This window comes from Zonotrichia leucophrys, chromosome 1 (assembly GCF_028769735.1).
Source record: "Zonotrichia leucophrys gambelii isolate GWCS_2022_RI chromosome 1, RI_Zleu_2.0, whole genome shotgun sequence".
Lineage (NCBI taxonomy): Eukaryota > Metazoa > Chordata > Aves > Passeriformes > Passerellidae > Zonotrichia > Zonotrichia leucophrys.
The window spans coordinates 45,746,681-45,771,298 of NC_088169.1; the positions used below are offsets into that span (position 1 = coordinate 45,746,681).

General features: G+C 38.0%; 1 long non-coding RNA gene across 1 annotated transcript; it reads right to left on the reverse strand.

The window, feature by feature from the left end:
- Positions 1-578: 578 nt before the first annotated feature.
- LOC135443640 (uncharacterized) lies at positions 579-1,613 on the reverse strand. Its single transcript, XR_010439087.1, has 2 exons — positions 1,578-1,613; positions 579-684 (listed from the first exon to the last, which is right to left on the reverse strand). It is a non-coding gene; the product is annotated as an uncharacterized LOC135443640 (long non-coding RNA).
- Positions 1,614-24,618: the final 23,005 nt, after the last annotated feature.

Sequence of the window (24,618 nt, forward strand, 5' to 3'; positions counted from 1 at the left end):
GCATTACTTTGAATTGCTGCAATTATTTCTCTGTTCCCCAAGCACAACTTAATTCCTTATCCTCCTTTGACAGGGCAAATAGGTGATGCAAATATTTATGAAGTATCTTCTATGGCTGAGGACTACCCTAAGGTAACTCTCAGATTAATTTTTTTTTATATTCAGATTGCTCTCAGGAATTCACAGTAACTGCACAAGTCTGAAAATAAATGTGATCAAAAGACAATGTATAAAACATGTAGATGTTTAGATGTTTGAAGTTGATGGTTCAGCATAGTTCTTTGTAAAAATACAAGCATATTTCTAGGAAATCAGAGAGAGAGTTATAACTAGGTATTTTTCATGAACAGAGCTCTTGTCTGTATTTACTGAAATGAATATGATAACTAACAAACACTGCAGTATCTAAACCAGAAATCAAACCTATTTAAGAAAAGTAGTGATTAAGGATGTTTGCTGCTAACATATATAATTTTTTCCACATTGAAGGACTAAAACCAGTAGTTAGCAGGACTGTGGAACAGTCCTTACATTTGAAAATATGAACAAACACATGCATACTCAATATACATAGCAAATGGGAATGATTTCAGTTTATTCTGATCTTGTCCAGTGAGACCACACCAATTCAAGTGAACAGCTAAAACCACTTAAACATTTTCAACGCTGGAGTTCCTGCAGTTCCTGAAAAAAGCAGGATTATTTTACTATGCATGAGGAGGTGTAAAAATCAAGATGATTCTATACCCTTGATACTACTTCAAGAAGACACATCACATACCTAAGTTCTATCACTAAAATTCCCTGAAAAAGTTCACACTGGGTGGGTGGAGGAGGGAAGGGAAAAGAGGGGGATAAGAAAAAACCCACACCCTTTTGAATAGAAGTTGCTTGTAGAAACTTGATTTTATAAGCCAGGTTTCACACTTTAAATGTGAAGGACTTTGTTGAATGTGTGATAGAGACAAAGCAAAACCTCTTTTCTTTGGCTAGATATAAAACTTCAATATGGCTCATAGAAGTCAGTCAGACTCAGAGCAAGAGTTTGGACACTGGTACTCTACAGACTGCTTTTTGCTTTTCTCACTTCATCCATCACAGGTCAATTGCTAAATCCTGGCAGCTTATAAGAGCACATCAGGTGTGGAAAGCATTTGCAGAATACTTAATGGCCACATGCTAAAGATTTTAAAGTTCAATAGCACCATCAGAACAGTTGTCTGAAGAGTCCTCTTAGAGTAATCTGGAAATTACCATTAAATTCCAAGGGCGCTTTCTTATACATGAGTATCAAAGGTAGTAAAAAAGGCTCAGTGTTTGCTGCTAACACACTGATAGGCAATCCAGGGCTTCACTGGAATCACTAAGCATGAAAAGTTATTTCTTATACCTAACTGAAAAAAAAATGCTGAATCTATTTTCCCCTTCTCCAACAAAAACAAAAACAAAACCAAAACCAAAACAAACCAAACTGAAAACAAAACCTAAACCAAACCACACAAAAAAAACTAAAACAAAACAAAAAAACCCTCAAAACTAACCAACCAAACAAAAAACTGCGGGAAATACACACTGACCTTTCTTGTAATTAACAAAGCATTGCTTTCTTTGTGCTGTGATTCATTCTGTTGATAACTTTTTCCCTGGAACGTTGCATATTTAAGCAATTAAAAAACTTGTGGAGCAGGTGTCAAACGTCTTCAGAGTTGTTAGAAGTGCAGGCTCCCTTTCACACTCTTTATTGTGTTACTGACAAAAGGTCTTTCAGACTTCAGTCCAATTCTCACTGTGTTTATTAGAAAAAGAAACAATGCCACCTGTCATTCATTTTCTCCATAGGTTGAAATTGTTCTCTATTATGAGCAGCATATCTGAAAATAGACCTGCAGAGAGTATTTTTTTAATGTCAGTAACTAAGAAGGCACTATCTAGTAAGTTAGAACTGATGATATTATAATTTTTTTTTGTGTGTTCAGACCACTAAGTCCACCAAAACAGGTTCTACTACTGCAGCAGTAAAGAACTGAAGAGATACTTGCATATTTCAGAACTTTCAAACAACACTTACCTTTACCACTAAAAATATTTTTAACAGCTCTATTTTAGGAATGTAATGATAAAATGAAATTTCTAAACTTGACAAATTTAGAAAAGAAAGAACAGCTATTATATTTATACTAAAAGAAACTTGTAACTTTAAACATTTATCTTTTCAAGAAAGGTAGTTGGCTTAACGCACAGTTTTTACTTTTGACTACTAACTTCCTTACACTAAATGACAGTTCAGTACTTTCAGCATTCATGTTTCTATTTATGACATATCCCTTTGCAATTTGCCAATTTACTAAACTATGAAATGGTACTTGAATGTGAATTGTGATAGAGGTATTAAAAATGAAATAGCATTTACTGCAATTCTGTCTTGAGAAAAATGTTTATTTCATGTTAAACTTCAGAAGATTCTACTGAGAAGTCTACTTTAAATTTTTCAGATGACAAAACCTAACTTAATAACTTTCCAGCTTGCAAAGCATTCATAACAGTTCCAATTAAGTCAATTTTTTAGAAATCTCTTTTTGCAAACTTTTGTGATCTCCACAACCAGGCTATATATTGCTCTTTATGGTGTCCTATAAAATAAAAGAAGTGGAATCTGACCACCAGAAGATAAAGGTTGGGAAATCCTGCAAGGGCATCTCATGTATCATCCAGAAGTTTTAGTGTTGCACATCTTGAATTTCAATGAGCTTCATATCTGTTGAATGCCTTTGGGGATTATGATCTCGATATTTCACAATTTTCAATAGAAGACTGGATTAAAAAACAATGACAATTTTCTGTTAAGTATTTAGTAGTCTTTCACAACCTAGCAGATCTGACAGAGTCTTGTGCCCTATATTTATTTTCTCCTGCTTGATTTCATCCAGTTTATTTTAGTATAAGAAGCTCTTATTCCTGCTTAATATTCAGGCACTTAGATCCTGGTTTGAATGTAATAGAATTTTCTGAATGTAAATTAAAGAGTAAATTAAGGAAATTTCTCTGTAGACCTTGTAGTTGACACCAAAACAGATGAGCAAGCCTTCAGAAATTGTTGCAAAGAGAAGAGTCTTAAAGTGAAGTGAACTTTGATGACATGGTCAGAATGAGAGGGATCTGAATAAAAGGCATTAGAGCATACAGCTGAAACATGCTCCAAAATATTTGTGGAAGACTTTTCTCCTTAGAACCATTGCTGCAATAATGTATACAACTCTGTACAAACTAATTATGTTTAAAGCAATAATGTGGAGATTACAGGTGCAGAACTAATAGACTGGGAAGGAATCAGTCAAAGTTACAGACTGGGAAGTTACAGGCATAATTCTATAACTTACTAGGAACTCGCATTAGCAACATCAGCAAGAGCCTGTAGAGTGATAAATCCCAGAGATTAGCATCTGCTCCTGCTACTTTACACAGATTCAAATGCTGCATTGCTGAGACAATTTAGAACCATCAAAACACATTATATATGCCCTAGAGGAATATTAAAAGGATATGGTGCAAATATCATAGGCTCACAGACTAACAGGATGGCTTGGGTTGGAAGGAATCTTAGAGAGCACCTCATTCTAACTCTCCTTCCACAGGCAGGGACACCTTTCATTAGTCTAGGTTGCACCAAGCGCTCAATCCAGCCTGGCCTTGATCATTCACAAGGATGGAGCATCCACAACTTCTCTGGCCAAACTATTCTAGTGCTTCATTATCCCCATAGTAATTAATTTTTTCCTAGTATCCTAATCTAAACCTACTCTCTTTCAGTTTGAAGCCCTTTTCCCTTGTCCTATCACTACATCCCTTGCAAAAAGTCTCTCTAATTATCTTGTAGGCTCCTTTTGGGTACTGGAAGGCTGCAATTACCTCACCCCTGAGCCATTTCTTCTCCAGGCTGAACAGTCCCAACTCTCCCAGCCTGTCCCAGCTCCTCCATCCATCTAATAATATTGATGGCTTCATCTCAACTCTCTCCAGCAGATCAATGTCCTTCCTTTGCTGCAGACCCCAGGGTTGATACAGCCCTGCAGGTGGGGTTGCACCAGAGCACAGCAGAGGGGCAGAATCCCCTCCCTGTCCCTGCTGCCCACGCTGCTCTGGATGCAGCCCAGGACACGTTTGGCTCTCTGGGCTGTGAGTGCCCAAGGCTGGGTCAGGTCCAGCCTCTCAGCCAGGTCCTTCTTGTCAGGGCTGCTCTCAATGTGCACAGCCTGTGTTGATACAGGGGATTGCTGTGACCCAGGTGCAGCACCTTGCACTTGCTCCTGTCTCAGAGATTCCCATGGGCCCACTACTCAAGCCAGGCCTGGTTGCTTTGGATGAAAACCAAGGACCTCCTTCAATCTGGAATTGAACCAGAGACTTAGGGATTCCTGCAGGCCATACTTCCACCATCTGCTCTACCAGCTGAGCTTTTGAAGGGAGACATGGATGGATGATTATATATCTCTCATATGTACCTTGGCAGAAATACTCTGTAACACGATTTTTCAATCCTGGTCCAACCAGTCAGAGATGATCCTTTCAATTAGAGCTTTTCATAAAATATCTTTTACTCTCTGCGTGATTCCTGTCACAATAACATGTTTATCCTGAGAGATATAAAGGCTTTTACTTTCAAATAAACACATCGATACAATTTTTGTTTTGTAAAAAATAACAAAGCAGAATTGCCTACATAATCTTAGTAAAATGACTTTATGTGTGTCTGCCTGCGTATGGGTATGTATAGAATGTGTGCTTATGTTTGTTAAAGAAGGGAAATGTTAAAACTCACTATTATTATTATATCAACTAATTCAGTGCCATTCTACTTCATGTTTTTTTTTAATTTTATCTTCAAATGCCCATTTTTGAATTCCCAATTGCATGTCTGTTTACTGAACCATTTTTTATGACTGTATATTTACCTCATTAAGAGCCAAGTCCATACTTTGACTCACAGTTAAAGTTCAAATAAAAAACCATAATACCAGAACACCTTAATCAAGAGTAAAATATGATAAAAACCCCCATATATTCTCAAAGCAGATATAAAATCAGGAAATCAATAAAAACGTGAAATACATTGTATAAAAAATGCTTTCATGTAAGAAAAATAAATTTCCTATTTCATTCTGTTGACTCTTGACTATGTTCCTACAGTATCTGACCAAAACTTACCTGTTTCTTTTAAAGGAAGCTTACTTTCTGAGTCTTGAATTAATGATTTATGGATTTATTCTGTTTTAGGTTAAAAAAACCAAAAATATTTGTTTATAAGATATTAAATACTAAGAGTAAAAGTCATCTTGGATCCCCTGTCTGGAATGTGTAGGCATAAAAGAGTCTTTCATAAGTTACTGATAATATCTTAATTCCTTAGCAGAGGCTATTGGGGAGAGTCTCCTGAAATGTAGTAAAACATACTCCTGGAATATACCAAAATCTGCATTTTGAGACTATTGCCCATCAAGCAAAAGTTCCTGCTAAGTGACATGATGACCTTTTTTTTTTTTCTGAGTAAGTTCACTTTTAAGCTACTGTGTCTCTGGTAGTTAGTGATGTTAGAATCACAATATTGCAGTTATTTGGCTAAATTGACTATCTAGCTTTGATTTTTAGGAGGATTTCTTTCTTGTTGTCAGGAAATTCTTTCCACTAATAGAATTTTTAAAACCTCAGTTCTTTAACTTAAGAGGTGATAAAGAACGCTGTTGCAATTTGAATAACTTTAAGTTCCCTGCTCCAAAGTTTCATGCAATGTCTTGGGATTTAGCTTGAACTTTCAGAGATGCTTTGTTTCTTTGCTCTTGTAATTGAGGTTGCATTTTCCTATTTAATGGAGTGTTGCAGAGAGAGAAATTAACTTAATATTATTAGACTTCTTTGCATTTTTTTTCCTAATATAGTAAAGGCTCCCTAAAATTAATGAAATATTTCTTGCAAAGATGTTATTAAGTGGAAGTCTGAATAAAAAGAATGTAATACCCCCAAAACATCAAATCATGATGAAAAAAATTTGAGTGCCAGAACAGAGAAACTTTGTTTCATTTGTCCTCAGAGATACAAGAAACTGCAATGACTGCAGCAGTCAGCTTGTTTTCCTGTCATTGAGATGGAAATTCCAGAGAATTTAGATATTCATGCTATGCACCCTGACTTCCAGTTAAAACAAGAGGAATAATTTTAGCAAGTTTTGCTATATTCCTAGACAATCCTTTTTTTAGTGGAAAGATATATTTTGCCGGTTTTATTTCTGTTGCTGTTGTTGTTAAACCCCAGCCATTCATTCAAGCCCTACAGAGGCTCACTTCCCCAAGAGTGGGATTGAAGTGCAAATCAGAAGCCTACAAGCTAGAAAACGCATGGGTTGAGATAAAGACAGTTTAATATGAAAAGCAAAAGCCAAACACACACAAACAAAGCAAAACAAGGAAGTAATTCACTGCTTCCCATGGGCAGACAGATGTTCAGCCATCTCCAGGAGAGCAGGGCCCCATTGTGCATAACACTGACTTTGGAAGACAAACATCATCACTCCAAATGTCAACCTCTTTCTCCTTCTTCCTTTTACAGTTTTTACACTGAGCATGATGTCATATTTTTTGGAATATCCCTTTGGTTAGTTTGGGTCACCTGTTACAGCTGTGTCCCCTTCCAGTCTCCTATGCACCCTGAACTTCCTCAGCAGTGTGACAGTATAAAAAGCAAAGGTATTAACAGGAGATTATGTAAGAAGCCACTGCAGAAAGACAGACTTTGGAGAACTCTCAAAAGCAGTAAATAAATATGGAGGTAGGAATAGGAATAGGAATAGGAATAGGAATAGGAATAGGAATAGGAATAGGAATAGAATAGAATAGGAATAGGAATAGGAATAGGAATAGGAATAGGAATAGGAATAGGAATAGGAGTAGGAAGTAAATGAAGGAAGTAGATGGGAAGGCTGCTTTCTTCATTGATGCACAAAAGGATACACACAGCACAGAATAATGGGTTTCTTAAATAAATCATAATCAATAATAATCTTAAGCATAATAGAGCATGGTCATCTCAAAACTGCAAGTGGGGAGTGCTGAGACATTTTTAGTTCAGTTGCTTTTCTTTATTTACTGTTATTTTACTTTAACACAAAATAATAGCCCTTGAAATCTTCATACAAAACATTATTTAACCTGTAACTTGGATGGCAATAAACCTTATGGATTCTGCAAAATTGGAAAGAAAATCTGTGTGGTCAGAGACAAACATCTTACTTCCAAGTTAGAAATTACTTATTCCACAGTTGGAAGTTGGGAGATGATTTGGAGAAAAAAGTCCATATACTGTTCCTATCTTCAAAGTCCTGTCTTGTTTTCCAAGTATCCATTACCAGATACGACTACAAATTGGATACTGTGACAGCTATGTTTAGTCTTGTATTATTTAGATAATATTTCTATTTTCCTGTTCCAGACATAAACTGAAAATAGATTTTTTCATATCTAAAGGGAAAAAAATAGGCCATTGTTATTATTTTTATATTTAATAATCTGTGCTAGAGTCAAGATGTTTCTGTCTTAGAAATAGATCTCTGATAAGGGTAATACTTTGACATTTTATGAGGAAAAAGTAGCCTTATATTGCTTAAGGATTGAAAGGCCTTGTGGATGAAAATGCATTTTCTGAAACAACGCAAAGCAAATTTACACTACATGTGTAGCAAAAAATTATAAGGTAAAAAAAAAGATCTCTGTTTCTTAACTGTTGATAGGTCAGATTATCAGTGATTTGCTTTGTAAAAAAATGAAGTAAAAGAATGGATTAGCAATATTTTTTTTTTTTACAAAATGGTTTCCCTAATGGCCTCTTTGAAAGCAATTATGCAATGAAGGGATGCTATTTTTATGTGGGTATGTGAACGTTGGCTTGCAAGTGCATCTAATGGCAGCTGGCTATATATCTATGATCTTGTGATGCCCTCATGCTGCCATTGCTGTCATTGCTGGCACGGCTTCTTTACAATTTCCCAGAATTACCATAAGAATAATTCATGCTTAGTATTCCTAGATATATTTGTTCAGTGTGCTACTTAAATTACTTCATATCCATGCTTTTTATCGCTATGGTGTTTTGAAAGGGCTTAGAGAGTCTCTTAACAGACTTTATGATCATGTCATACTGGGCAAATCCTAGACAAATACTATTTTGGATGTATCTTTTGTATTTATTAAGAGGAGATTATGTTCCATATAAAGGTTGATGCTTATTTCAGTCTGACAGATTTCTTTGTTTCACAGTTCTCTGGAGATAGAGTCTGGTTCCAGTAATGTCTGAATAAACTTACTGAAAATGTAATATTTAACTTGTATTGTTTTTCAGAGAGGATTTTTTTCTGAGCTGAATGCACTCTAGTGCAAACCACTTTACCACAAGTGTAATAACATGAACACTTTCTTCTCAGCTGCCTTTTCAAGAATAGAGATATTTAGATGTTGGATCATTAAATTTTCCTATGACATTAGTAATTACTTCTTTTTCCTCCCGTACTTCTTCTTTGTTACAGTAAGAGGCAATATCCTCACAGGACGATGTTCCATTGAGAAGCTCCTAGTCAACATGCAAGAAAAATATTCTTTTGTCCGTACTCACATAGTAAAAAACAGAGGTTGTCATAATTTTATCCTGCTACAGTTATTTTACTTTGGTATTGCATTAGTCTATTATGGATTGTACATATGTCTGGAGCTCTTTTATCTAAGAAGATATTTGTATCTTGTCTTTATTCAGTGTGAGTTTGCTGACTAGTGCAAAGGATCTGACTGGAGCAGTCTCGAGAGCAGTTTGCAGCCGGTGGATTTGGAATTAGACAACTTTACCTCAGTAGTACAGGTCAAAAGGAGCTCAAACAAGTGAGTCACATTTCCTGAATGTATAAAATCCTAAAGCAAGCCTTCTTCAATATTTATAGCAAAAACATGTATCTGCAATATATTTTAAGAAGGGGCTCAGGAAGATCTCTAAGCTTGGGTAGCTTCCAAATCATCTTGACGAAATCTCAGTCTGAGGCATATGTATTAATGGAATTTTAAAGTAAAAGCAGAAAATTTTGGGCCTATTTTACTTTTCACCAAGAGATGAATAGTTAGAGTGTGAATGAGCCTAATGGAGCCCACCAATGCTCAATCTCCCTTTTGGGTGAAAAGCTTTCCCTGATATCCAATCTAAACCTCCACCTGTCTCAGTATCAGGCCATTCCCTTGGGTCTTGTTACTGGTCATGTGAGTGAGGAGATTTGTACCTGCTCCTCCATTTCCCATCTTGAAGATATTGAAGACTGCAATGAGGTCTCGTCTTAGTCTTCTCTCCTCCAGGCTGAACACACCGAGTAACCTTAGCCACTCCTCATACAGGTTCACCTCCAGACCCTTCACCATCCTCATTGTCCTCCTTTGGATGTTGTCTAATGGCTTAATATATTCCTTTTATTGTGGCACTCATAACTCTACACAGAATTCAAGGTGAGGCCACCCCAGTGCAGAGCAGAGCAGGACAATCTCCTCCTTTGCCTGGCTGGTGTGCTGTACCTGATGCCCCCAGGACACAATTGGCCCTCCTGGCTGCCAGGACACAAAGACTTATGTTCAACCTGTCACTAACCAGGTCCCTTTCCACAGTGCTGTTCTCCAGCCTCTCTTTCCCTGGTCTATACACACAACCAGGGTTGCCCCAGCCTAGGTGCAGAATTCAGCACTTGCCCTTGTTAAACTTCATATGGTTGGTGATAGCGCCATCTTTAATTTTTTGAGGTTTCTCTAAGGGGCCTCTCTGCCCTTGAGTGAGTGGAAAGCTCCTCCCAGTTTGGTGTTGTCAGCAAACTGACTCAGCATTCCCTCAAGTCCTGCATTCCAGTCATTAATAAAGATGTTGAAGAGAACTTGAGAACTGAGGATGGATCCCTGTGGAACCCACTAGTGATGGGATGCCAGCCTGATGGCACCACACTTACCACAACCTTCTGCGCCTGACCAGGTGCTCACCCATCGTGGCTTTTCAGATGTGCTGGGCATCTTCTTCAGAAGGATACTGTGAGAGGCAGTACTGAAAGCTTTGCAGAATTCCAAAGGGATTACATCAACTGGCTTTCCTTGATCACCTCTGTGGATTGCCCTGTTGTAGAAGAAAATCAGGATCAAAAATAGGACTTTCCCCTCATGCAGCCCTGCTGGCTGTGCCCAATGACTGCATTGTACTCCAGGAGTTGCTCTACAGGGGTAGAGTTAATCTTCTCCAGAATAGTTAGTATATGGCTAAATTTTGGGTTTGTGCTGGAAAAAGTGTTGATAATACAGGGATGTTTTGGTATGGTTGACCAGTATTTACACAGGGTCAAGGCCTTTTCTGCTTCTCACATCACCTTTCACAACAAGGAGGCTGGAGATACATGGGAATTTGCGGGGGACATAGCCAGACAACTGCCCCCAACTGACCAAAGGGTTATATTCCTGATCATATGGCAACGTGCTCAATATACAAATCTGAGGAAAGAGGAAGGAAGAGAGGATATTCAGAGTGATGGCATTTGTCTTCCCAAGTGACTATTATGTGTGATGGTGCCCTGAAATATTGGTGATGGCCGAATACCTGCCTGCCTATGGGAAAGAGTGAATAAATTATTTCTTTACTTCTGTGAAGCGCTTTTGCTTTACTTATTAAACTGTTTTTAACTCAGTCCATGAATTTTCTCACTTTTATTCTTCTGACTCTCTCTCCCATCTCAATGGTGGAGGAGTGATCAAGCAGCTGTGTGATGTTTACTTGAGAGCTAGGGTTTATATCATAATACAGATTTAATCTCCTTCAAGTTTGTTAACTTGTAATTTCTCTGAAAATTCAAAGAGAAATGCAATATTCAAAATTGAGAAGTTGTTCATTTACTCAAGTAACTCATCTTGACTTTTTGCATTCATTGTTGCTAAGAGTATTTTCATCTGAACCAGTAGTTTTCATCCTCTATTGTAGTCATTAAGGAAAAAAATTACTTTTAGAGCAAACCTCTTCAAATCAAATGGCTACAAAAGGAGATGAAAGGCTATGTTCAGTTGACCACATGCATGTATTCAGTGTTTATTGAAACATCCTAGAATGCCATTACATGTTAGGAGATATTACTTTGAGAGCTTGAGACAAAAGCAAGAATCTTGTGTCCATGTCTTAGGTTCATGTGTACAAAAAAGACTTAATAATAGTTCTTAATACATAAAAAATAAATAAATCGAAAAAGAGTGGCACGTTCTTGTCATCTCCCTTTTCCAGAATACATACTACGGATTTCACAATGCAAATTAAAATTTGGAATTGGGAAGAAAATTAGCCTATTTAGGAAGGACAAGACCAATCAATTTATGCTATATTTTATGTGGCTATGCTCTCTAGATGTATCTATCAGATAGCTCCAAATTTAAATGAGAAATTGGGTGGTTTATGAATGCATGAGGATTTGAAGCATCAGTTAATTTGTCAGGCTTCAATAGTTTTGCCAATAAATTTAGTCAACTGCATGATTTTATCTGTAAAAACGTAGGTGAACAGTTTCCCACCATACTGGAGTACAGCTTTTAAAAATTTGATGAATATCAGTGTTACCTGAATGTCGATGATTTCCTTAAAAAAAAAAACAAAACAAAACCAAAAACTAAAATAATACAAAATTCTAAGCTATTTCTTTCAGAATGTCAGCAAAGCAGTACTCCATCTTCTTAGTACTCTTTCAGAGTCGGACTTTATCTCTGATTTCGCTTAATATTTGAGAGTTTTCTGCACATTACTGAAAGGAAACTAGCTTCAAATAATTAACTTCTCATGTCAAAATGTTGATATCTGATTATTATTATATATGGGTTGATTTTACTATAAAATATTAAGGGGGTAGCAGCTTACAACTTCTCTTGCTGTACAAAGAAAAGCCTGAATTAAATCCTCTTGAATGCATTTCATATTTGTTTCATGATTATTTTTTTCTAGTGTTGGAATTATTAAGGAAAATCTCAAAGAATCCAGAAAATATGTTCAAGATCATCCTAGGAACCTTAATAACTTTTGACAAATATACTGCTTTTGCATGGCAAGATTTTGTTAATGGGGAGGCTGCAGGGGTGGCCTCTGTGAGAAGCTTGCCCCAGGTCCAATAGCGCCAATGCCAGCCAGTTCCCAGACAGACCTGCTGCTGGTCAAGGTCAAGCCCATCAGCGGTGGTGGCAGCACCTCTGGGGCAACGTATTTAAGAAGATGGAACAAAATAAACACACCCAAAAACTTGCAGTAAAACAGCACCCAGGACAGAGGAGTGAGAATACATGACAGAAAATTCTGCAGATACCAAGATCAGTGAAGAAGAAGCATAAGAGGCTTTTCAGGCACCAGAACAGAGACTGCGTGGTAGCCCATGATGAAGACCATAATGAAGCAGGTCAGCTCTCTGCAGGCCATGGAAGTCCACGTTAGAGCAAATGTAGCCTAAGAAGGATGCCGTGCCACAGCAGTGGATATGCAGTGCGTATGCTCTGAAAGATGTTGTGGGGAGCCTCATCTGGAGCAGGCTTCTGGCATGACCTGTGATCCTGGGGAGAAGAGCCCACACAGGAGCAGATTTTCTAGCAGGATCTGTGGCCCCACAAGGGGCACCATGCAATAGGAGGCTGTAAGTTCTTAAGGTAAAGTTCTAGACAGATCATTAACAAGACATTGAAAACTTAATTTCAGTTCTGCTCATTGCAATCGATTCCTAAGAGCGGTGGTTGAATATTTATGTTATGAATAGTGAAAACCCCTGTGAACAGAATCCTGTGGGACAAAAAAAAAGATGGTATAAGTATTTTGGATATATTAGTGGTTTTATAATTTATATATTTAAACATGTCTTTATCTGTGCATCCCATTGCCATTCAAATGCCAACAAGTATTAGTTTTTCCCCAAGATAACATTACCATTTTTTAAATTTAACTTGATTATGGAAACCCATAAAAAATGTTTTTCATAGACAGACAGATTTGGACCATCGTTTTGATTTGAAAATTATAGTCAGCCATGCAATCAGCAGATAAAAGGCCTCTAGTTATCTCTTGGAAGTTCTGTGCAACTGTAATCCTAGCTGACATTTGACAGATTCTCTGTCAGATTTCCATGTTTTATCTTTCCCCTCTGAGGTTATTTTTAAAGTGTGGCTATGAAAACTCTGCACTGTATAGAAAGCTTATTTGTAATTGGCATGATGCCACAACAACATATGGAGATGCTGAACATATTGCAAAATTCCACAAATGTGAATTACGTATTAGAAGGAATCTTATTACACATGTGACTTAGCAATGCTCTTCTTTTCACAATGTAACAGGCTAATTTAAGTCTATATTATTTATAGACGTATAAGGAATTACAAGATATTAATCATCTAAACTAATGAATATTAAAATTTATATAAACTTGAATAGGATGTGTATTGATATCTCCATGAATATATGTATATAGATAAATTTACAAAAATCTCATCTATTCATTTGTATACCAGGTAGAAATAGTTTGTCTACCTCCCTACACTGTGTTACCTTGAGAACATTAAAATTAATTAGACAACTTTCTGTTCAGTCTGAAAGTTTCCCAGACATGCATAGATACTCTTATTCTAAGGCTACAAACATCGTTTTTCTATTTAGTAGTGCATTACACTTAAGATTTTGGATAAGCTTAGGCAATTTGTCAGAGTGGCACCAAATCAGAATATTCATCTGAACATCAAGAGACAGGCTGTTAAACTTTGTAAAAAACTGCTGCACAGAGGTTCCCCAGCATATGCCACAGCATTCTCCACCTTGCTGCTATTGCAGAAGACATTGCAGAGTCTGGTATGCTGGGGAGCCAAGGCAGGACTCCCTGACTGCACACAAATAGTAGTGTGGCAGGTGCAGGTGCCCAGGCACTGGCAGAGGTGGGGATGAAGGATGGTCTCTGTAAGGGGAATCCCTGTTCCATAAACAGATGCCTCCTTGCCAACTCAGGGCAAGGCTGAACCCAGCAGACAAGATGGCACACTGGTTAAAAAGAATTTAAGAAAGGTGAAATGCTGCAGGTCAGTGAGTAGGACACTGCTGAGTGTTGTGTGCAGCTTAAAGGATTTGGAAATGGAGTGAAGCTGAGTTTGAGAAAAGGAGTGGATGAAGGCATTTTCATCTTTTGTCTTAATTTCTCACTGCTCAATACTGTTTTCATTTTCAACAAATTAAATTAAATTTCGTCCAATCAAGTCGGTTTTGCCTGCATGGCAACTTGTAGGTGATATCCCTGTTATTGCCTCAAGAGACAAAAGGTTTTTCTTATTTCTTCCTCTGTTCTTGCCCCGTGGGCAAGTGTGTTACACCTCCATGATCAGTGGACCAGATGTCTACACTGAAACCAATAATTTTAGCCTCCCTTCATTCTGAGAGAAGACAACGATGCATACACAAGGCATTGATATGTGTTTCACCTTATTTTGGTTATAGACTCGCCTATGGAAAACACAAAGCTTCACTGCCCCGTGGATTTATGAATAGCTCCCATATTTTACTTGTATATCAAAGTGTTATTACATGATTTGCTTCAAGGCCATGTGGCCATGAGTGCTGTTGGGCACATAAAGAAGCAAGAGCAGCCAAAGCTGACACCTCTAGGCTATCATTGGTTTCAGCTGAGTATCAAGTTCCAGAATTCAGCACCAAGTGTCAGAGCCTTGGGCTCTGTACTAGGGGCTCAGCTGTACTAGGGGCTCAGCTGCTAGTGCTCAAGCCAGCACTGATCTGGTGCTGCTGTGCTGCCTGGAATCAGACTGCCATGAGGAAAGCTTTGTGGGAAAATGCTGTGAGAAGTAAGAGTTTTACTCCTCTCAAGTTCAATCAAGTTCAGACCCTATCTTTGCCTATGCCACGTCACAGATATGCCTGCATCTGTCTATGCATTGTCTTGGTCCCAGGAGCCTGATTTCCTGCTTTCATCTTCAAATCTGTTTTATTGCTCTGAACTTTCTGGTTTCCTGGCCGACTGGCCTTTTGTCTGATTGAGTTTGGAGTGGCCACAGTTGCTCAGTGCCTCTTGCTCAGGGCCTGTGGGTCTGCATTACTTCATGAGGGCACTGTCCTTCACACTTTGGGATACCCTTGGCTCACCTACTCTCAGAGAGCAGCCCACTGTTTTTGCCCCTGACCCTGGGAGCTATTGCAAAGTGTTTTGATGTATATACTGTGGTCTTGTGTGAGTGTTTGGAATGCAATTTATACATAAATTCACAATATCTGTGCTCATAAATAAACCATGTTATGAACAAATCCCCAGCTCAGAGGTCTAAAGGCACATCAGGCTGGAGGAGTCTGTACTGCTTAGTGGCTGCTACCTCTATTGCACTTTTTTTAAAACAAAATTAAGTAAAACAGAGTAATGGAAAAAACCCAGCAATTGAATTATGAAAATAATCATGAATACAAAGACTGTTTTTGAAAGTCCTCTTATATTTAGCAGCAGAGATTTATATGTGCCTGAGACAAGCCAGACTGAAGCACAAATGAATGGAGGTTTCCAACACATTCTAACACATCCTGTTCTCAGAACCCTTAGGAGAGGAGAGCTGTGCTTAATTACAGATGTCTGGATTAAACCCTGGAGGTATAAAAATAGTAAGATTTATTTCAACTGTTGTTTGCCATTAGATATGTATTGATTGTATTCAGCCAAATTAATTTCCTCTTCTCTAGTGTCATGCATGCAAATTAAATATCTTGCTCTGGCAGACACTTGGTTTAGAAGCTGAAGTTTCACTGCCATGTAATACCAATTCTGACAGAGATAGAAATAGATCCCTGTGTGATACCCTTTGTTTCATATTTCAGATTACATAAATGGTCAGACAGTAAATATCAAGCAACTATTTTATTATTTTGTATTTCATTGCAATAAACTCAGCATTGATAGAATGCCTTTAATATTGAAGAAGTAGGCTTTAATTTGAGAATAACAGTAAATAAATAATCAATAGTAAAATATTTTTGGAAATATTGCTGGAAAAAGAGAATTAAATAATCATTCAGGTATATGTTTTTCATACAAGAAAAATATACATTGAGATATTGGGGTTATTTTCCAAGCCAGAAGCACTGGAATTCCAAGTACAACCTTGGAAAAGCATTATCTGAGTTAGGCAATAACACTTTCATTATTTTGTTTCCAATTTATAGAATCATTGAAATTTTTAGGTTGAAAACACCTCCAAGATGGACAAGTCCAACCATTAACCCAGCTCTCTCAAATCCACCACTAATCCACATCCCTAAGTGTCATATCTTATAAATACCTCCAGGAATAATAACTCCACTCCTTCTCTGGGCAACCTATTCCAATGCTTGCTAACATTTTTGTGAAGAAGTTTACCCTAATTTCCTATCTCTGTGGTCAGTTGTGGTATGTCTAATGAGTTCCCTTTGTCACACTCCTTACAAGATGTTCCTTCTTTTAGAGGATACTCTTTCTAGATGAATTAGAAATATTTATTCTATGAACATAAAAAACAGGCAAGAATTACAGTGATGAGGGCCAACTTATTTGAGGTGTAATATCACAGAATCACAGAATCACTAGGTTGGAAGAGACCTTAAAAATCATCAAATCCAACCGATGCCCTAACACCTCAACTAAACCATGGCACCAAGTGGCACATGCAATCTTTTTTTAACACATCTAGGGATGTGTGACTCCACCACCTCCTCAGGCAGACAATTAGAGTACTTTATCACTCTTCCTGTAAAAATCTTTTTCCTAATATCCAACCTATATTTCCCTTGATGCAGCTTGAGACTGTGTCCTCTGGTTCTGTCAGTTGCTGCCTGGAAAAAGAGAACAAACCCCACCTGGCTACAGCCACCTTTCAGGGAGTTGTAGAGGGTGATAAGGTCACTTCTAAGTCTCCTCTTTTCCAGGATAAACAACCCCAGGTCCCTCAGTCATTCCTCATAGGGCTTGTGTTCCAAGCCCCTCACCAGGCTTTTTGCCCTCCTCTGGATGCACTCCAGCATCTCAAGGTCCTTCCTAAATTGGGCTACTGATTTCACCTCTAACTCAGGCTTACCCCACCTTGGGCCTGCTTCCAGGTAGTCCAGCTGCATCCCCTTCCCCCTTCAAACTTAGTTTAAAGCCCTTTCAATGAGCTCTGCCAGTTCATGGGCTGAAATCTTTCTGCCCTTAACAGAGATGGAGCCCATCCAGTTCCAGCAGGCCAGTTGCCATATGAGTTGCTCCCTGATCAAAGATCCCAAAATTCTGCTGATGACACCAACCCTTGAGCCACTTGTTGATAATGTGAGCTCTCCTATTCCTTTCACTGTTTTTCCCTACCCCCAGAGGTACTGAGCAGAACACTACCTGTGCTCCTGCCCTATCAACCACTTGACCCAATGCCTAGAGTCCCTCTAATTGCCCTGACACTCTGTTTTTTCAGTCTCATCACTGCCAGCGTGGAGTATCAGCAGTGGGTAATAATCAGAGGGCTGATTCAGCCCAGGGAGTCTCTCAGTATCTCACTTGTTTATTACATTATTTTAAAATCTAAGAGAATCCTGCATCAACATTTAATAATAAATTGTCTACAAAATAAGTTAATTACAAACATACAAGTTACAGTCTCCTCCTATTTACTGTTCTTTTCTGATTCTTTTCTGATAATATCATTGACTGAAAATTTCATTTTCTCAATAACTTTGTTCAAAAATACATCAGCTTCAACAAAATTTTTAATAGTTCTTGAGGTGAAAATTCTGGTCAAAATCAGAGGCAACAATATCATTTGTGTAGCAAAGGCTCTATCAGTTTAGGCATCATATCCTGAAAATTACTGAAAGATATTAAAATTGTATTGTTTATATTTCAAAACCAGATCACATCCTTACTTCATACCACATTCAAGCAACACAGTCATAACATCTCTCATTATTTTTTGATGTTGGCATCCCCCTGACATTTTTATCTTCTTTTTGCCTCCTAAAATGAAAGAAAATAGGACAGAGAAAGTAAAAATCCTGAGGTTTTCTCTGTAATTAGCAAAGGATGAGAAGATATTCTATATACAGAGCACTTAAATTAGATGCCTGCTCCAAGTAGCTCTTTGGAGGAATCAATCTTTCTGCATTGCCTATATGAGAATCAATGTAGACTAGCCTTCTAATTTAGGTACATATATTTGGGATTTATCTGCCCTACTTTATATATCTAAAAGGCATACAAGTCTTAATTAGTCACTCTGGTCTCACTTTGTAATATCCTCCAAGGACAATGCACTGCATAAGAAAGGGCGGATGAATTGATCTCTGGGAGAGATACCAGTATTATTTTTCCAAGCTATAGAAGGAGTTTTGGGTTGTCAAACCATTGCAACCTTAATTCTGTTGCTCATATAAAGGTATTTATCCCACTGAGGAGCTCTAGAGCATCTGGGACATCTATGTAGAGTTAGTAAAGACTATAGAGGAAACCCATTCTCTTCTAGACAATCAAACATTACTGGCAGAATAATAATCTGCTAAATGTGTAATGGCACTAAAAAAATGTGTCTCATGGTCTAGAAGATAAAAGGACCTTTAAAAGTCCTTCCAACTGAAACTGTTCTATGACTCTGATTCTATGTCAAGAATCCTATCATTACAATTGACTGCTATTCCAGATTTAGACAATTTAATTAAACTTTTCACATGTCAGTGTGGGTTTCCTACTCAGGAAGTGCTGCTTCTTTGAAATGTCAGTAAGAAAATAAGAAGTATTTAAGGCTGAATAGAAGATTAAGTGCATAAAGGATGGAAAGTATAGAAGAGTTGATGGCAATCTTCTACCCCTTCTGATGTGAGGAGCCCCAGGGGTTGCAGCAGTGGATGAGCCCACCTTCATTGAACAAACAACATGTTACACAGAATTCCTGTGGTGTGGTTCATCAGCACAAAGTCCTGTTTCTCAATACAAATTCATCAACCACTTGTAGATCTGAGAAATATCTTAGACAGCATATTCTAACATCCTAATCTCATTAATGAAATTTTAGCTCCTGAAATTATGCTCCTGAGTTGCATAGAAGATTTCCAGTGGACAAGAAAATGCAGTATACATTTACATATCATTGCACATTGGAAACAGGAATATTGACAACATATTGATTACGCGTACTTTGACTAATTGTGTTATTATTTAGATATACCTTAATTAAACAGCGGTCACATGGTAACTGTGATATTTTTCATATTCCTGTATGAGCATGGGTGGTGTCTACATGTGAATTATGCGTACAGGTTTCCAGTACGGGCAGTAGACTTCAAAGACTTAATTCACTGATCTAAGGAAATATGGCAAGTGCCATTTGTGTCCTAGACTATCTTCACTGGCTTCCAGCTCCATTTTCATAGAGGCATGGATCTCCCATCTGCTTTCTCAGATAATTTAAAGCAACTCCAAATAACACTGGAGGCAATTTTTAGGCAGCACTTACAGCCTTACAGTCTGTACAGCAAAAAAAAAAAAAAAGAATTCATTACAACCAGACACTGTGGTTTAGGTTTGTTTGTCTATATATCAGCGCAGCCATTGTTTTTTGCCCTAAGATTTCTGAAAGATACTCGACTGATGATACAGATCCTACAAGACACCTGGAATTATGTTCTGGAGCCACTGAAAACTTGTAAAGATAACTAGGATTAAGGATTCCCCCTTTTAGGCAATTTAATCAAACATTGTATATCAACTTTAGAACAATCAGAATTACTTTTTAGACTCCACTAATGGCTGCTCATTAATTTTATTGAAAGCTTACATACTTAAATCACATAAGTATGTAAAAACCCCACACCTGTATGGAGACATTTCTGTTTCTTAAACGGGAACAGAATTCTTTCTATCACTTTGAAGCTGAGTGTGTCTGGTCTGTCTGAGATGGAGTTAAACCTCCCACAGCAGTTGTGCTGTGCTTTGCACTGGTAGCTGGAAAGGGTTTGGTAACAGACCAGTGCTCTGGCTACTGCTGTGCAGCACTGGCACATCATCGTCACTGTCTCTGCAACATTCCCCACTGTCCCACACTGGCAGCAGAGAAGATCTTGGAAAGGGACAGAGCTGCCACAGCTGGCTCAAACTGACCAAAGGGATATTCTGTACCATATGGTGTCTGCTCAGCAATCAAAGCTAAGAATTAGGAGGAAAGTGGGGAGGAGATTTTTTCCATGTTACTTTCTTCCCTCCCTCTCCTGCTGAGGGCAGCAGCGATGGAACAACTTAGTGCATATCTGACATCCAGCCAAGGTCATCCCACCAAACAAGTGCCATCCAAAGTCAGGGATGTATGTTAGGCAAGGTGAATATCTCCCTCTGATTTTAGATCTCTCATATTTAACATGTTCTATTCTATACAGAAAGTTCTGTATAGTGTATTCATAACACTAGGAGCCTGAACATAAATTCCAAAGCTCCAAATTCCAAGGTCTCCCAAGCTGCTTATTTAATACTTCAAGGTTTGAGGATGGAGATGGACATTCAGGTTTTCATTTCTCATGTAGAAAAAAGAAGAAAAAAAAAGCCTAAAATTTTCACTAGTTGTCTCTGAACTAATTCTTATCAAAATATTTATTAATGATATTAAAGCCAAAGGATTATCACTTACTTTTAAAATTTCCTGTCTGCACATCCAAAACATTTCTCAAAATCTCCTCTTCCCTATAGGTTCTTCTCTGATTTCCAATGTGGGTAATGTTTTCTGTGATAGACTTCAGAAAAGAACACCCATCAGTAGCTAAAATTTCTGTGTAAAATATACCATTTTAGCATCACATTGTCATTGGAATTAGGATTATATAAAGGATTTGTTCCACACATAACCATTCACTGAAAGCTCTTCCTTTTAGCTGGCTCTGCATTGTGAATGGTAAACTTTGGCAGATTGACAGAGTGGAAAACTGGGTGTTATACCTTCATGCATGTTCTCCCCAGCAAGACTTATCCAAATTTGATGTCATGTTTTAATACAACATTTAGATACTTTGTTAATTTCAAATCATAGCAGATTAGTTTAGGCTTTAGACTTTATTCAAAGTATCTGTCTACTTGTTTGATTTCTTTTTCCCTAAGCAAATCTCAGACAAGTTTGACTGACAGGGCAGCAAAATATTGTCAAAATGTCTGGATTTTATTCAGCATCAGAAACAAAAAATTAAAATAACAGAATGTTGGCTTTTTCAGTGAAGCCCAAGATGGAAACCTTGACATCCCTGTAGGCTGAAATATTGGGGCCAGGAATACTGTTTAGAGGACTACACAGAAAAAAGGTAAAAGACAGCTTTACTTCTGTATGACTAAGTGAAAAAAAAAGTTTTTCTTCCTATATTTTGATTTTACTAATTCTTTCCTTTTTGTAAGACATAACACAGTAAAATTCTAAAGCACTCCTAAAAGCAAAGGCTAGTAGCTAGACTCCTGTTTTATAGAAGTATAGAAGAACATCTAAGTCACTATAACACAGCGTTATGCTCCTTTTGACTCACTCTCCTTATAGAAGAACAAGATAATTTTTTCTTTCAGTATACTGGAAATTTACAATAATGTCAAAAATATTTTTTTTACTAAAATTGTGTTTCAGACTATTAGTTGATGTTTATGATATTTTTCTGAGAGGACAATAATCATAATTCATTCTTGAAATATTATTCTATTTGTATGTTGGACACTGAGATAATTTCCTAAATTTTGAAGCATTTTGTTTCAAATAAATGGTAAATGCCATTTAATTTAATATGAAAACTTACAGTCAAAGCCAACTCCTAGAAACCACCTACACTTCTATTGTGTTACTTACGTCTGTTAATAAATATTTTAGTAGTACATCTAATGTGCAACTTAATAAATGAAGTAGGGTTAGACAGTATCATATTTAAAATCATATGTTTTGAGAGAAATTCATTGCAGAAGAAAATTATACTAAAAGTAAATAAAAAACAGGCTTTAGGAGAACAAAATTTGCAGTTATTCAGAGCTCTCTATTTATGCTCAAAAGCATATCAAAGATCATACAGACTGAAATTTTATGTCTATGGAGATGCACACACACATATTGTCTGTACATATATTACACTCCATCAAATTTTAGCACTGCTTCTTTGCTAGCAAACATCTGTTCCAGACATTATGTACCTATGTAGGACAAACTGTTGATGTGCTGAGACTGTCAAGTATTCAGCTGGTCATTATCTTTCAGCCTTATAAAACATCACCAGTAATTGACCTGTTGCAACATAACATGATTAACATCATGTTTGAGTTCTCTTAAGACAGTTAAAGCTGTCTTTTTGGTGTGATTTTACTTTTTTTTTTTTTACTTATTTAAATTTGTAACTCTCAGTCTATCAGTGTTTTCTTCTGTTAAGCCAGTTTAAAATTGTGTCTCTTTTCCTTTCTGAAAAGCTAAGCATACTGGTTGTGGTAGATGTATTGATATTTGGCACCTAAGACACATTGTTAAAAAGCAGATCCACTTAATTATTCACCTGTGCCAATTTTTTTTCCCCTGTTTTTGACTATTCAGTACCAACACTGCAGGAGAATGATTCTAAACTGATTTCACATGGCAGTGTAATCTCTTTCATTCCAGTCATCTAATGGGATAGCTTATGGAACTGTATAAATTGTTGAAGAATTCGGATGAACTTATGTGTCGTGGTTTGACCAGGAAGGAGTGGGAATTCTGGGAAGCTGTGGTCAAACCAATGAAGGTTTTGGGTTTGAGACTGACACCCGGTGTAGCCAGTGGGGTTTGGACACACCTCCGAGAATACACAGGGGTTAAAAGCAGGGCACTGCCCTTGGCACTTCCTCTTTGGGACATCGTCGGGCGAAGAGGTCAGATCTCTTCCCCCGCCCAGCCCGCTGCTGCTGGGCGGGGGAGGGGCGGCCATGCGGTAGGCCAGGGGCCTGGACAGAGGTGGGGGTTGAGGGGCTTTCAAGGATGGAAGGGTGGCGGAGCCCCAAGAGACATCGAGACATCGGGCGGCCAGCCCCCCCCCCCCCCCCCCCCCCCCCCCCCCCCCCCTCCGGGAGGGAGAGCGGCCGGCCGCAGCAGCAGCACGTGTGGGAGTATCATCTCGTCCCAGGACAGACAGAGACTGAAAACTTTTAACCCTTTCTTGCATGATTGGGGCCTTGCAAAAATGCTAATCCTCCTCGAAGCTGAATAAGAAGGGAGATGAGAGATGAGATGAGATAAGGACCTGGCCCGGAGAATGTGGAGATGATTGGATGGGGAGAGATGATTTGGAGTGGCCTTTTGGCTGGACTTTTCTCGTGGCTATGGACTCAGTTGTTCCTGTGACACAGACTGCATTTAGGGGGAGGCAGTGCCTCAAAACCAGGAAGGTTCTTCGTGAGGACCCCCCGGCCCCAGGGGGTTGGAAAAATATGGGGGGGACAGATGTCCCAAAAGCAGAGACTGTGCCTTTTTGGAGTGAGACAAGGCATCCTTGAAAGACAACCCTAAAAGCAGCTCTGGCCATGTCTCGGTGGTGAGAGCACTGAGCATGGAAGGAAGATGTCACAAGCGGCAAATGGACTTTCCGGGCGGTGCCGCAGTGACAGGGAAGCACACGAGGTTTTCAGTGTGTTTCCAGGAGAAGCCTATGGAACGAGAAAGACTCCTTTCCTCTTCATGAACTGAAGTTTGAGTATACTAAAGTGTCGTGCCAGGGCTGGGCAGTTGGTGTTTTTTGGGAGAATGTATCGGATTGGGAAAGTCAGGGAGTGGGGAGGAGGAAAGTTTTTTTGTAAGGTTTTCAATTTCTTTTTTTTTCTTTCCCTATTTTCCTGTAGTTTAGGTAATAAAGTGTTCTTTATGTTTAAGTTAGAGCCTGTTTTGCTTATTCCTGGTCACATCTCACAGCAGACACCAGGGTGAGGCATTTTCATGGGGGCACTGGCTCCGTGCCAGGCTCAAACCATGACATTATGTTAACATCTGTCCATTTTATTCCAGACCTTAACAAAGAAAGCAGTTATCTTTGCTGACCAGTTACCTTACATATGAAAGTTACTCTCGGTCAGACAGTGTATGAAGACTCATCACAAATGACAGAGGAATGGGTTCACTCCCAAAATTCTTTTGAAAAGAAAGAATGAGAAATAAGACAAAGTTGTCTCTCCTCTTGTACAAATTACTCACTAGCGTTTGCAGTGCTGCTTATTTTCCATTAAATGTATACTCTCTATATATATACACTTTATTTCTTTTTGTTTTCATACTCAATCCCTGTTAAACATCAAGAGAAGTATAATAATTTTAGAATGGTTTTCTACTCTTACAAGTACTGAAAATCAAGATTCAATTACAGTACACATATTCTTGATGATATCAAATAGAGATGGATAAAAAATCAAATCAATAGGAGTGAAAAAATGAGAGTTCAGTAACAAATTTCAGTAAAAAAATCTAATTCAACATTGTGAATTCTATTATCTGGTGTGATGATATTGATCATTTTAAAAATGAGATATGATCATTCAATATATATCTTAGTGGTGAGAGAAAT